The sequence below is a fragment of the Ambystoma mexicanum genome, chromosome 8 (genome assembly GCF_040938575.1).
Source record: "Ambystoma mexicanum isolate Mex_15411 chromosome 8, UKY_AmexF1_1, whole genome shotgun sequence".
Taxonomy (NCBI): domain Eukaryota; kingdom Metazoa; phylum Chordata; class Amphibia; order Caudata; family Ambystomatidae; genus Ambystoma; species Ambystoma mexicanum.
In genome coordinates this window covers 1,112,052,493-1,112,067,055 of record NC_090929.1, presented here as the reverse complement: position 1 = coordinate 1,112,067,055, position 14,563 = coordinate 1,112,052,493, and positions in this window count along the sequence as shown.

The window sequence follows — 14,563 nt, the reverse complement described above, 5'->3', positions numbered from 1 at the left end:
TAATGTCCTCACTTGGTTACTAATATGCCTATCCAAGTGCCTGAAGGATCTGCGCTCGAAATCCCCCTTTGGCTTCCTCATTGTCTCTTCTGCAGAAAAGGCCTCTTTATCACGGTCAGCCTTGGCTGTCTACTTCCGATCATGCAATTTCTGCAATTTTCCTTCTCCCTCTTTTGGCAGCCAACAGCAAAAAGCCCCAACTTGCTCTCTGGCTCTTCTTTTAAAAGCCTCCTTTCTGCCATTTGACTTCATGTATATTCCCCTACACAAAGTGTACGATCTGCCTGCCCCTGACTGTGATGTCACGTGTCCATCACACACCTCCTCGGGACAGCCAAACCTCCTGGAAACTTCCAAAGTCCCTATTCTATTCTACTGTCACCTTTGAGCAGAGTTTTAGTTCAATAAACGCCAGAATCAATAAGATACATTTCATATTCTGGCTTCCTGCGCTAGTACGTGGACAAGCAGCCTACACTGAGCAACATTTACTTTTCACATTGCTCAGCTCACATCCCCACCGCAAAAGCAGCTTTAATTCAAGCATTTATTCTCTAAGCAGCATTTCAGAGCCTGTGTCTGCAGTCCCACTTTTAACACACAAAAACATATGGCAATCAAGCGAGACCAAGATATGTAGATTGGTTTATTGAAAATTGAACAATTCCAGGCACCTAAAAGACTGAGCACCTCACCAATATAGTCAGTCCCCACCGCAGGTTGACCATGGTCAAAGGATGGTCACTCCCTACCTCTGGTGTCACAGGAGTTCAAGGGAAACACACACAGAAATCAGTCTCTTGAAAGGTACCAGAACAGGCCAGATCAGGGTGAATTCAACCACTACCGGCCTCTAACTCAGAGGGATGAGTTAAGGACATGGACATTTCCAATGCTTAGAGGCTCAGGTTAAAATGCTGTCTGTTGTAGGGAAATTGGGCGCAGTACAAAAATAGTCAAATGAAGGTACAGAATGTCCCAGGAGTAATCTTGAACAGAGTGACTAGTTAGTCATATTTGCCATTTTGAGAACACAGATGACCATGATTTACCTTTGAATGAAAACACTGATTTGCTTAGAGATTTGAAACCAACAAAACAAACATATGAATGTGAGACCGGTGTTTGAAAATAAGGAGCAGGAAAGGAAAAATTAACAAAAAAACAAACTAAAGAGCAAAGGGTCAGAAAGCATTGCAAAAAGAATTTACAACATTAAAATGATGAGACACATGCCATTAAACAAATGATGGTTTGTGACAAGTGGGCCATTGCAGGGTTAATGGTACACTGAATGTCTCAGCAATGGGAAATGGAAAGAAACAAAACAAGTGACCATTTATCCGTACTTGATAACCAAAATGCCGTTTATACCTCTACAGAAATGAAAATGTCCCAAGAGACAGGTGCAGGTCAGTCACGTGAAGTTTATTTTGAGCCACAGATGTTTCAAGGGACTGAAAATACAGGTACGGTACAAAATGTAGGTAAGTGTCACACACCAGAAACTGACATGTTTCCATATGACACTTGTGAATATACAGAACCACTAGGTTCCATAATAGAGGTAAGTGGAAAAGACCAAGGCAATGGGGGAAAAGTAGTAGAGGAAAGGGGGATAAACACTATTGGTCCCGAGACAGAAGGGCAGTCAGTGGCTACACTGCAAATGTGTTTTGAGTCAAAAAATATAAACAAAGAGATACAGGGAGATGGGCAAAAAGGGGGGTAAAATGTCATTTCATATGCCCCTTTACCTAGCAAGAAGCCAGGCTGGCCTAAGTAAAGTAAGACCTGAAATCAGTAACAATTCACATTTCCTGTGTATTCTAGAAGAATGCGAGGATTGCCCCTATTACTACTGAAGAGAGGTTCGATGCATTTGCAATGATTGGCATAGGTGCCCAGACAACAGTCATGTCCCAGAAATTAATGCAAAGCATAAATGAGTAAAAATCTCCACAGGGCATGCTGATATTGAGGCAGAGTGAGGGCTCTGTGCATAATTTCAATGGAGAAGGAATACCAGTGGAAGGTGCCACTGAAGTTGACATCAAGATAGGGAGACATAGAATGCGACGGGAAGTGGTGGTCACACCCATTCATAAAATACCATTCCTTATAGGAACAAATTGCCTCAGGAGACTGTGACCTCTTATTGATGGGGTAAATGGGGTACTGTGGTCCTTGGCCAAAAAAAACGGAAACCTAAAAAGGTAATGAGCCAGAGTGACAGTACAAAAGAATGTCACACCATTGCTAGATCAGAACGTGCAGCGGAAGTGTATCTTCAAAATGGCTGTGTGCCTAGTGTCACTGTCATCCTCATGTGCCAGGGTGAAATGCAAGGAGAAAAGGAAAAGCCATCATTAGAGATTTTTCTGGACCCCCAAGAAACATTGGCAAACAGAGTTAGATGAACACACATTCAGTTTGAATCTAAATGAAGAAAATTGCAAAACAAATGTTGCTGCACAGTCAGATCAGGAAAAATATATTTCAACAATTGCAGAGATACATATGCAAGAAGGGCAGGCCTGGATCCCGGTGAATGTGAATGGGTATCCAGAAATGATTGAAGAAGTGCTGGCCACAGGAAAGGTGTTTCATTAATCAAAATTATTTAAACAAATGCTTTACAGAGAGGAAATACCAAGTTTTAAAATAAAGAAATCAACAAATCTTTGGTTTGTATGACCCGGAATTGGGGCAAAGAATTGTGGGAAGGTGCATGTTGAGAAACACAATTGACTCCAAAAGCATTCATCATAATGTTTGTATTGTAACTGGAACCAAAAATAAATTCTATTTGGGAAATTACATCATGCACAGAATGTGTATGGTGTTGGATTTCTTGAATCAAAAGGTTTGGTCTAGGGTGGGTGGAGCGGCACCTGAATTTGAAAACAACAGACAAACTTATTATTGTGCCCAAATTATGCCATATGCAGTTGAGCTTCGAGTAAATACGGATGCCACTACTCCTGCTTCCACCAGACAATTTGCAATAGCCTTAAAGCACAGAAAGGGACAACAGATGAAAAGGCCTGATGCATTTGTGTGCCTCAATGAATCCATGAGACAGCAAGGGATAGAATGTGAATATACACCATTGGTAGAGATTGGGGATGGCCCCATTCAAATACTGGTGAATAACAAGGGATGCCAGAACATTCATTTGGAAGAAAATACAGCATTAGGGATAGCAATACAGGAATCTGACAAAACACTGCTGATTTAAACAACACAGGGATCGGGAATATCCCTGAAAGCTATGTAGCTTCACAGGGTGAGTTGCCTGAGTCATTTGATTCTAAACCAAATGGGATTTTCAGGATACAGTCTGTTTACACCTAGGAACCAACAGATGTAATGTGCTGTCATCAGGACAATTGCACCCCATTCAAAACAGATGAATCTGAAAGACAGGAACAGCAAGGTGAAATGCAGCATAATGAAATGGACGCTAATGTGCCAAGATACTTGAGGGTGGTGACATTCCAAAGACATACTGCCACACAGCTAGTGGAAAGTACAGAAGTGCATGTTGCCCCACTACCAGAAGGGTATTATAGGGAGCAGCATTTGGGCGACAATACAGGTTACCCTTGGCCTGTCTGGAGTCCCTAGCAGAAATAATATAAAAAATAGACTTCAGAGGAATTATTAGGCCTATACACAGTACTTCAAATATGTTAGGTAATAAATTAGGTGTGCTAAAGCCCAATGGCCAATGGCACTTGTGTCCAGACTTGAGAGAACTAAACAAGAGGGTGCCTGCTTCAAGGTAACCTCTTTCATTTATTGATCGGGGCTTTGCACAGGTTCAAGGCTCAAAGATATTTACCACTCTGGGTCTTACAGCAGGGTATTGGTGTATGCCACTAGCTGAAGATATACAACGTTAATTTGCCTTCTCCTTTAATCGATTGTAGTATACATGAATAGGACTATGTGAGGAACCTGGTGGCGTCCTCACATTTACTCCCATAGGATCCTTTGCTCAGGTGGCCAGGGAAGGGCCATCGCTTTTGAATCCCGACCCTGGGAGCGGACATGCGAGGGAGGATCACCTGAGTGGGCAATCCTTGGGGAGTGGGAAGAGGATACCTAAGGGCGAGACATGGTATCCACCCTTTTCCAATTATGACTTACCTTACCCTCTCTCAGCCTTCGTAGGATATTGTTGTCCATATACTACCTTTCCCCTTGAAATCTGATCGAGTACTAAGAGGAGGAAGACAACCCATAGAGTAATGCAGATTACACATATAAAACACTGCTTTAATAGTACTGCGATAAAGAAGAGGGGTCCTGAAGACTACAGAGCTGCAGGTCAGGGATGTCCCAATAATTGGTGTAATTGGAGTCAGGCAGAGAAGGCCAAAGACTCAAAGCGGAAGCCCCTTGACAGGGCCCAGGCGTATAAAAGGTGGAGCACACAACAGAGAGTTAGTCAGCAGCTAGGAGAGCAACCGGGAGGCTGTGTGACTGAGTGCAGCAGAGGATCCCTTTTTCTGTGGAGGCAGCCATGTTGGGTAGACATCCCAGGAGACTTGTGGGGCCCAAGGCAAGTGGGCCATATTGTGGTCACAGGTGTAGGAACCTCCAGCACAGTGAGCTGAAGAGACAGGAGAGCAGGAGGAAGGCCAGCTCAACCCGTGAGTGGCCCACGGAGAGTCGAGACACAGAAGGTTTGCAGCGGAAGGCAAGCGGGAGTTGCGTGGCGAGGGAGCCATGTCTCCAGGGAGCTGGTGAAAGGAGTTTAAGGGTGCAGTGTGAAGTGGCGATCCCTTTTAAGTGGCCAGGACTGCTTGTTAGCCTGGCTGGAATCACCAGCCCAGGACTGTCTGAGAGGCAGAGGGAGAGACCCTGACTTCAGTGGAAAAGCGACAGAAGAATCAGAAAGTCAAACCCCGGAGCAGTGAGTTTCTTGGAAGGAAAGAAACCCGGTCCGCCTATGAATGGTGAAGATGCAAAATTGCTGAGTGATCGCGTGCGGTCGGCACGCTTTGACAGCCTGTGAGTGAAAAGACTGAATGACAATTGTAAATGAAGCCACATCCCAAAGGGAACATTGTATCTGTGTAAAACGTCCAAAGTCACTTATTGAGAAGCAAACAAAGCTGCCGAGGGGAGCTGGTGAAGTGGGAGCAAAATTACGAAAACTATTGTAAAAGAATGTTCTGTTAAAAAAAAAACAGGAAAAGACAAGAAAAGGAGTGTGGGTTAGAGAGAAAGAGCCTACCTCAAGTAAGTGTAAAGGCAAGAGGGGCAGCTACAAAGTACTGTATCCGAAGAGTGCAAGAGGGGCAAAAAAGTGCCCGGAAACAAGGAGAGTTTTTCATTAGATATCAAGAGAAGAAAGGTGGCTGAGAGCCAAGCCAGGGCAACTGGTTACGTGACCTGTAATGGGTGGGCTCTACGGCCTTCAACTGTGCCTAGACCAGGAAGCTGTAACATACCTGGATACATACCTTAAATAAAACTGTGCCAAGCACAAAAAAAACACTGATTGCGTGCCCTGTGAAGGGTGTACCATGCGGTCTGCAACAGTGCCACAATCAGGGGGTTCCAACGAAAGAACAGCAAAGTGAGAAGAGCAGTGAACATTGCTATTTGAGAAATAATTGTATTCAGTTTGGGGAAGGGAGCTCTGGGTTGCTTATGAACTTTTGTCTTGAGAACTGGGTTAACTGAACCTGAAGATATTTTCTAATAACTGCATTGAACTTGGGGAAGGGAGCCCTGAGTTTGTGATTGAGAATACCAAGGCAGCCTTTTGTGAACTTTTCGTTTTGAGAACTTTGCTAACTGGAGTTATTGTGAATAGGTGTATGAAGTTTGGAGAAGGGAACCCTGAGCTTCTTGAGAATCTTTGTTTTAAGAACTTTGTGAACTGAAGTTAAAGGTGCCTCCTAATCTGAACCAGAGAGTCAAAATCCTCTGAGACCCTATCCTCAGAACTGTATCCTGAACCTGGAGACGGAAGCTAGAGACTGCTCCAAACTTTATGTTTATCACTTTTAAGTTGAGCCATACCTTCACTAGAGTTTTAGTATTTGTTGTGAGGGCAAGCATATGTTTTGACACAGACAGACTCTTTGTTTTGAACTTACCGACTTTGACATTCCTTCGTTTATTCAGGCAGGGAAATCCTGCCATAGTGACGGAGCCAGTTAGGCATTTCACCCATCCTGATAAGTTTCAGTTATAAGTTTCAAACTGTTGCAATTGTGACTGTGTTTCTCTTGATACCATGTCTGCCTCACAACCCCATTCAGCTATATCAATAGTGGAAGGGAGTTTGGAATATTCCTAAGTAAATCGCGCCCAGATGCAGCGGAAAGAGGAACTGTGGTTTATGTGGATCATGTGCTAATCAAAAATGAAAACTTAAAAAGTCACTTCAATTAAATTACACATATTCTCAGTCAGTTACAAAAGGCTGGGGCAAATGTATCCTTGCAGAAAGGGCAGTGGTGTAGAAGAAGGGTGAACTTTCTAGGGCATTAAGTAACAGAGCATGGATTACATCCACAAAAGAAAAAGATGGAAGCTATTCAGAAATTAAACGATCCCACCAACCTAAAAGGCTTGAAGAGTTTGTTAGGAATGACGAGTTACAACAGGAAATTAATTGAAGATTATGCAGAGATCACACAACCTTTGACTAAACTATTGAAGCAGGGGTACCCTGGATATGGGGAAAGGAACAAAGTGAAGAGGTGGCCAAATGAAAGTTCCATGGTTAGCTTATCCGATAAAGAATCAAGATTTCTTCATAGAGATAGGATTGGCAGATCAATGCATGCCAGCAGTCCTGTATCAAAAACACAACACAAATTGCAAAACTATTGCATATGCCTGTAAAGCATTGTCACAGTCAGAAACAAAATTTAGCGAATGTGAAAAGGCATCTTTGGCCACTGTCTGGGCATTACAACATTTCCGCCCCATTATTCAAGGGGAGCGGTTGATTGTTGAAACAAGTCATCAGCCTCTACAATTTGTAAAGAGCAAAGGAATCAGGTCAGGGAATATGGCCCAGTCAAAAATCACATCATGGACATTGGCGTTGCAGGGATTCCCAGTGGAAGTGAGATATGGGCAGAATAAAAAGAGCCAAGTTGCCCAGGGACTGGTAGATTTACATGACTGTGCAGCTGCCTTTGCCTCTGATGACACAGAGCTAGAAACAAATTTTACTGAATTTGAACAATCGCCACATAAGGCCTTCAGTGGGGAAACAGGCAGGGCTCTCCCAACTGTGTACGTGGATGGATGTGCATACCACGTGGGGGGTGATTCTGAAAAATAATTGGTGGCAGGAAGAGGAAATTTGTGGGTCAATTGTAGTGGTATCAAGAGTAAGCATGAGTTTGAGCCCCAAAAGCAGTCAAGTTGCAGAAATGGCTGCCATTTATAAAGCAATATACACAGTGGTAGAAAGTAAATTCAAAGAAATAGTTTTAGTCACTGATTCTTATCATGTCCGAAATAGTTTTGTAGAATATTTACCCGGGTGTAAATTGAGAGGAATGGTCACTTATAACAAGAACCACTTAAACATGGCAAAATGATCCAATCCATAGACAAACTTGTTTCAGAAAATGACATCATCATTCACCAGAGGAACATTGGAGGATATCTGAAAACACCACGGGAAGACAAGGTTGGGAATGTCAGTTAGCCAAAATTGGGGCTGTGATGGGGGAGTTGTTTCCGATTGAGCACCTGCTTGCTGAAATACAGGAGAATGCGATAACTCGCTCCCAAACTCAGATAACAGTTGATCAGCCACTGGCACAGGGGAATTTTGATACCCCTGATCAGGACTTGGTCAAGGCACAAAAAGAAGACCCCATTTTATGCCTATTTTATAACCATTTGCTAGATGCAGAAAAAAATCCTCTGACTGATGACGACTGCAAACGGAAAGAGGAACTGAGGGTGTTGCTAAACAACAGAAAGAGAATTTGATTACAGGATGGACTGATGATTCAGGATTCCATTTCAGGCCAAATTCAATGGATGGTACCAGTGTCATTTCGGGGACTGATGCTTCATCATGCCCATAATACCATAACTGCGAGTCACAGAGTTTCCCAGAAAACATTGGAAATCCTAAAGTAATATGTGTATTGGCCACACATGTCCCAAAATGTAGAATTATACACAAGAGGGTGTTTAGTGTGTGCACCGTAACAACCTACTTCCCCAACACACAGGGCACCATTAATGAAAATGAGTCTGACACTTCAATGGTCAGATTTGCAAATAGATGTTGTAGGTTCCATGCAAAGATCAGCATTGGGAAACAGATATATGTTAACGATCACTTGTTTAATGTCCAAGTGGCTGGAATGCATCCCAGAACCTGATTGCAGTACGCAAATAGCAGCCACATTGTTAGTCAACCATATTTTCTATAAGTTTGGTTTGCCCAAAAGGATAGAATCAGACTGTGGAAGTAATTTGACCAGTGCAGTGATGACAAAGATGTGGAAGATTTTGGGAGTGAAAAGAAAATTGCACATTTTAGATCGGCCCTCTTCTTCTGGAGGTGTGGAATGTTGCAACAGATCAATAATTGATATTTTGAAAAGGTTTGTAGCTGAGGCGGGGCCCCGCTGGGATTTGCAACTCCCTCTGATGCTAATGGCTATTAGGTCAACACCATCCAGATCCACAGACCTTAGTCCACATGAGATTCTAACAAAGGTTTTTTCTTTTTTTTTTTGCCACGTAGTTTGGAAAATCAAACCTTTACCAACTGAAAAAATACATAACCAGCCCAATATTGACTATATACAAAACTGAATTTAGACGATGAACCGAAACACAGTTTACAAGAAAGTTATTCATAATTCAAAATTCAAAACTGTGGTTCTTGCCAGGCGGGGTCTGGTTTGGTTATGTCTACTGGTCCTTATAAAGCCACCCAATTACCACCGTCCAGTTTTCCATTATATCTCAGATCACGCTTTAGAACCTTTGATAGTTTCTAGGACAGTCTTTAGAAAGGCGAGTAAAGCCAAGGGCAACGATAGCTTCGCCCCTATATTTAACATTCTCCACCATTCACCAGCGTCCAATGTTGTAGTCTCCAAAAGGAATTTTCCCTTTAGACGAGTACGGTGGTCTTTCAAGGCATGGCAAAATATAACAAGATGGTAGAGTGTTTCATTGTCTCCTCTGCACAGTCTACACCTAAAATTTCTCTGTGGCTTAGGCTTCCTGACCTCCGTGACTGCCCTGATAGGGAGTAAGTTTAGCCGGAAGCGCGTAAACTGTTGTCGAAAGGTAGGTGCAATGGAATTTAATCCGATAAGTTGGTAGTCTACCCTTGCCCTTGCTTCCGGAATAGGCCTTCCATAAACTTTGCAATTCTCCTTTGCTTCAAATGAGGTGATCCAGTCTAGGTCCATCTGTTTTTTCTTAACCAGAATGGGGTTTTTCAACAAATCGTCTACAGTGGCGTTAATACTCTCCAATTGGAAAATGCAAGCCCCAGACCATTGTTTTATTAGGGGCTCCCTTCGTTCCTCAAAGGTCTTTTTCAGGACTACGAGACCCCCTTCACCTTTCGCACCCAAGTACTTACCAAAGAAGGTCAAGGACTTCCACACCACAACCACTTTTAGTGAGTTAAAACCAAGCTTTACTCTTATGGCTTGAACAGGCGTTGCGTTAGGCAGGCTAAGAACTTGCCTCCAGAAGAGTCCTTCAAGTTTAGGCTAAGGGGCAAGCGGTAGAGCCAACATCGCTTACGAGCCATAGGTCAAAACTGGCATTACTTATTTTTTCAATAAAAATCAATTACTGGCAATAATGTAAACTTGCAGTACCTCCTCATGATCGTTTCTGCCTGCGCTGCCAAGGTCTTCACCTTACTTCGCAGTATTTTCTCATGGAACACATCCGTCTCGCTGTTACTTAGGTCTACACCTAGATATTTCAGGGATGCAACCTCGAACATTTTTTGACTTTTCCAGAACCAGAAATTACGTTTGGTTTTCCTTCCCGAACTTCCACCCAAAGTCAGAATCCTAGACTTGTTTACGTTAATCTTTAAGCCCTTGGCTTCGATGTAAAGTTCTAGATCATGAAGTTGATGCTGTAAATCTATCTGGGTCTGATCCATCAATATGAGATCATCTGCGCAAAGTAGTCGATTCAGGGAGACACCTGCCATGGTTGGAGGAAACAGGTTGAAGATGGCAGGGGCCAATCTACATACCTGCTTAAGCCCGTTCTCTGCTTCACTTGGCTGTGACAGGTTACCCGCTTCATTCGGTCTAACTGCAATTGTTGTCTTCGAGTACAGCGCCTGTATTGGTTCTAAAATGTTCTTCGGGCATCCCCAGGAAGTTAAATTTGACCATAGAATGCTTCTATCCACTAGGTCAAAAGCTTGCGCGAGATCATGGAGGTCAAGTATATCTGATATCCAAGCTGCCGCTTCACCCTCATTTTTAACAGATTGATCAAAAACATACTGAGGGAAGTGCCTATACCTTTTACAAATCCTGCTTGCCAAATATCACAGTGATTTGTAGAACTGCTCCAATGTGTCAAATCTTTTAGGATTACTGCTGCAAATCACTTTCCAATTACATCTTATAGGGCGATAGGCCAATAATTTGCAGGGTCAGACCTATCGCCCTTTTTAAAATTGTAACAATTATAGAGAGAGTCCATGAGTTAGGTTTCTTCTTTGTTATTCTGATGTAGTTGAATAGTTCCTCTATAAATGAGGCCCATTCCTTGGGATCATCCTTTAACAAATACCATCTGGGCCGGCCGCTCTTGAAGTACTGGCCAGGATTATCCGATTCCAAAACTCGTCTTTGTCAATATCAAAGGACTATGAAGTATATTTAAATCACTCGAGTGAAAAAGGTGAGATTGCGACTTGTGCTTTCATTCCTGTATCATTGAAAATGTTATACTGAGTTTTTTACATCACACGTGTTGTTTTGTTTTTCACAAACACTGTATGTTGAGCTGAGAATTTCAATTGCTTATAAATTATGTGAAAACATTGGATCAGTGCTGGTCTATTTCTTGTGTGCTCTATTTGTGGTAATGCATGTACCGATGCACAGCTAAAGGGGGTATTCTTTTTAATGCTTGCTATAAAAAGTAAAGTGCACCAAAACACAGTGATCTGAGTCAAACCATTGCAATTTGATTCCCCATGTTATAAACACGTAATTTTTCAGTTTACCTGGAAAGTCTACTCTGTAATTACATAGCAATCGGATATAAAGTACAGAAATTGTGCCCCTAGTGCAGCCCTAAATCCTGTTTTTGCTTTCAGCAAATGATCCCAATGGGAGTTTAACCCGTGCTTTGTGGCAAGTTAGGAAACCTCACAAAATACCCTATACCTGTAAGACTCATAAGGGACCAGGCCGCCAGTTGCAGCTGCAGATGTGGGCATTAGCAAGGGAGGGTGAGAGAGAAGGAAGTAGAGAAGCAGAGGGTGTTGAGGAGCTTCCAGAACATAAGGAGGTTTCGGCTCAAGTCTGAGAGGGGGTAGGAGGCCATTCCGAGAGACTCACCAGCCAAAGAGAGATATCTACCCCCTACTCCCTGCTTGTAGAAACAGCTGATCTGCAGAGAGTTATGGTATGATGTGGTAAGTCACTTATAACGCGCCCTTACACAAGTGGAGGTAGATGACCGAAGGGCTCTAGCAGGGAGGTATATAGGGAGAGGGAGTTTGATATAGCAGGGTCCCAGACCACAAAAAGCCTTGTGGATGATGGAAATGGTCTTGAATTTGATCCTTGCAGCCACCAGGAGCCAATGGAGAGATTTTAGGGCTGGACAGATGCGGTACCTGGGCTTAAGGCGAAGGATAAGGCTTTCGGTCCTATTCTGAATTAGTTGAAGAGGACAAAGAGAGGAAAGAGGCAGATTGAGGAATAGACTATTGCAGTAGGCCAGCCTATAGAGAACCAGAGCTGGAGACATTGGGCCTCATTACGGGTCTGGCGGTAACCGTGCTGCTAAAACCGGCAGGTTGCCGCCGGACCTGTAATGAATTACCAGCGCCCGACTTCCCAGTAACACTGGGGTATTCCGACCCTAGCGAATGGGAAGTCAGGCGCCGGTAATTTTGTAAGTCCCCCTTTCCATGTAGTCCCATAGTCCCTTAGGACTCCATGGGAATGGGGACCACGGAGGCACCGGCACCGTTAAGAGCGGTGCCGGTGCTTCCGTCAAACTCTGTGTGTGGGTGCCGTTCCGCCTACCAGGTATGACCCTGGTGGGCGGGGCAGCACCCACCTGCAGAGTCGCAATGTGCCAGTCTGGAAAAAAAGGTGCCGGTATGCTTACCGGCACCGTTGTGTCCGGACCGGCATACTCATAATGAATCCCATTGAGTTTCTGGCGGAAGTTAAGGAAGGGGAGAATTCCTCTCAGGAGGTGAAACTGAAAGTGGGCCTTCGCGGCAAGGTCCGTGATGTGAGGGGATAAGGAGAGAGAAGAGTGAAAGATGACACCAAGGTATTTAGCCTCACAAGATGTTGAGGGGAGGGAACCCAAGGAGAGCGGCCAGAGAATGGGAAGGAAGCAGGGAGCAGGCGTACCAATGAGAAGGATCTTGGCATTAAGACAGAGCTCATTAGCTGTGCACCATGCATGAATAGCAGTCAGACAGTCGGGAATTAAAGATGAAGAAGCGGAGGTCGTGGAGAGAAGCTTGAAGGAGAGCTGTGCATCATCACCATAACACAGGAAATGGGGAGAGAAGGAGGAGATCAGGCGGACCAGAGGGGCAAGGTAGATGTTAAAAAGCCATAGCAATAGGATAGAGCCCTGAGGGACCCCACAGGTGGAGAGTGAGGTGGAGGAGAGGAAAGGGCCAGTTGCACCTGGGATGGTCGATTAGATAGGAAGGAAGTCAATCAATGCAGCGCCAGGTCTCTGATACCAACGGTATGAAAGAGCCGCTTTATGAGGGTGGCATGATTGACTGTGTCAAAGGCAGAGGGCAAATCAAGGAGGATGAGAACAGGCGCCGAGTTGGAATCAAGGTTTGAGAGCAGGTCTTCACGGGTGTTCAGGAGATCAGTTTCTGTTCCTCTGCTTGCTCTGAAGCTAGAATGGTGGTCATGGAGACAGCCAACAGATTCAGTGTGGTGGGTCAGTTGGGAGATGACCAACTTAGCCAAGAGTTTTCCCAGGAAGGGGGTAGTAGTGATAGGGTAGTAGTTAGCCAAGCAGGAAGGGTCAGCAGACTTTATTTTAGGAGAGGGTGCATAAGGGAGTGCTTGAGGGAAAGCGGGAAGGAGCCAGTGGCAAAGGAGTGTTTTTGGAGGAGCAGGGGAACACCTGTTTGGAGGAGACTTTCATAGCGAGGACAGCTATAGAGACCTCACCCGAGAAGGAGGAGAGTTTGGTGGAGAGAAAGAGGGGGCTAAGGGAGGTGTGAGAGCAGGTGGGAGAGTAGAGAGGGTGTGGGGAGAGTGAGGACAGGATGTCCAGGGTTTTGGTTGTGAAATGGGAGGCCACTGGAGTACATAGGGCCTGGTATGGAAGAGGAGAAGTGGGAACCGCAGTTGAATTAGCAAGCTCTTTACAAATTTTGAACAATTCAGCCGTATTGTTGGTGGACCCAGAGGTGCCGGTCTGGATATGTGCCCTCTTCTTGGAGTGGATGGAGAGACAGTATTGCCTTTGGAGACCAGACCAGTTTGTCAGTGGATATGCTTGAAGCCTGCCACTTCCGTTCAGCAACTCTGAACTAGCGTTTCAGAGAGGCTAGATCAGAATCATACCAAATGTTGTGGTTGGAAGCAGGCTTCATGGCGATCCTCATAACAGGGGCAAGGGGAGTCAAGGCTCTTGGAGATGGAGAGGTGAAGATTAGCAATGGCTGTGTCAGTGGGGGAGTCAATAGCAGGAGTGGGAGGGGGATACAAGTGGCAGCAAGAGCAGTGACTGACACTTGCTTCATCGCTCAAAAGGCAGAGGAGACTGGCAATGCAGGCAGAGGCTTAGCCAAGGAGCACAGGAGCTCCAGGTGAGAGGAGAGGAGAGCATGATCAGACCAGGAGAGAGGCGTAGTGAGAGGGTTAGAGATAGGGATGTCTGCTGAGATGAGTGCATCCAAGGTGTGTCTGGCTGAGTGGGTCGGAACAGAGTGAAGAATGGTGAGGGAAAGAGAGTCACAGAGGTTGCGAAAGAGTACAGTGGACGCATTGGAAGAGTCAAGATGAATGTTGAAGTCTCTGAGGAGGAGAAGCTTGGAGGTAGAGGTCAGGAGAGAAGAGTTGAGGTCAGCCCACTGTATTGTATTTTATTGTATTGTATTGTATTGTATGCTAGATTTATAAAGCGTGGCAAGACCCAAAGGCATCAAGGCGCTAGGCAGCAGGCTGATAGAGAGGGAGGCAGGGAGAGCAAGCTAAAACAGAAGTGTTTTCAACTGTCTGCGAAAGGCAGATAGAGTCTGAATACTCCTAACATGCGGCGTAAGCGTGTTCCACAGTGTGGGAGCCAGCACTGAAAAGGATCTGCCACCCAACCGGGAGCGCCGAAAGCG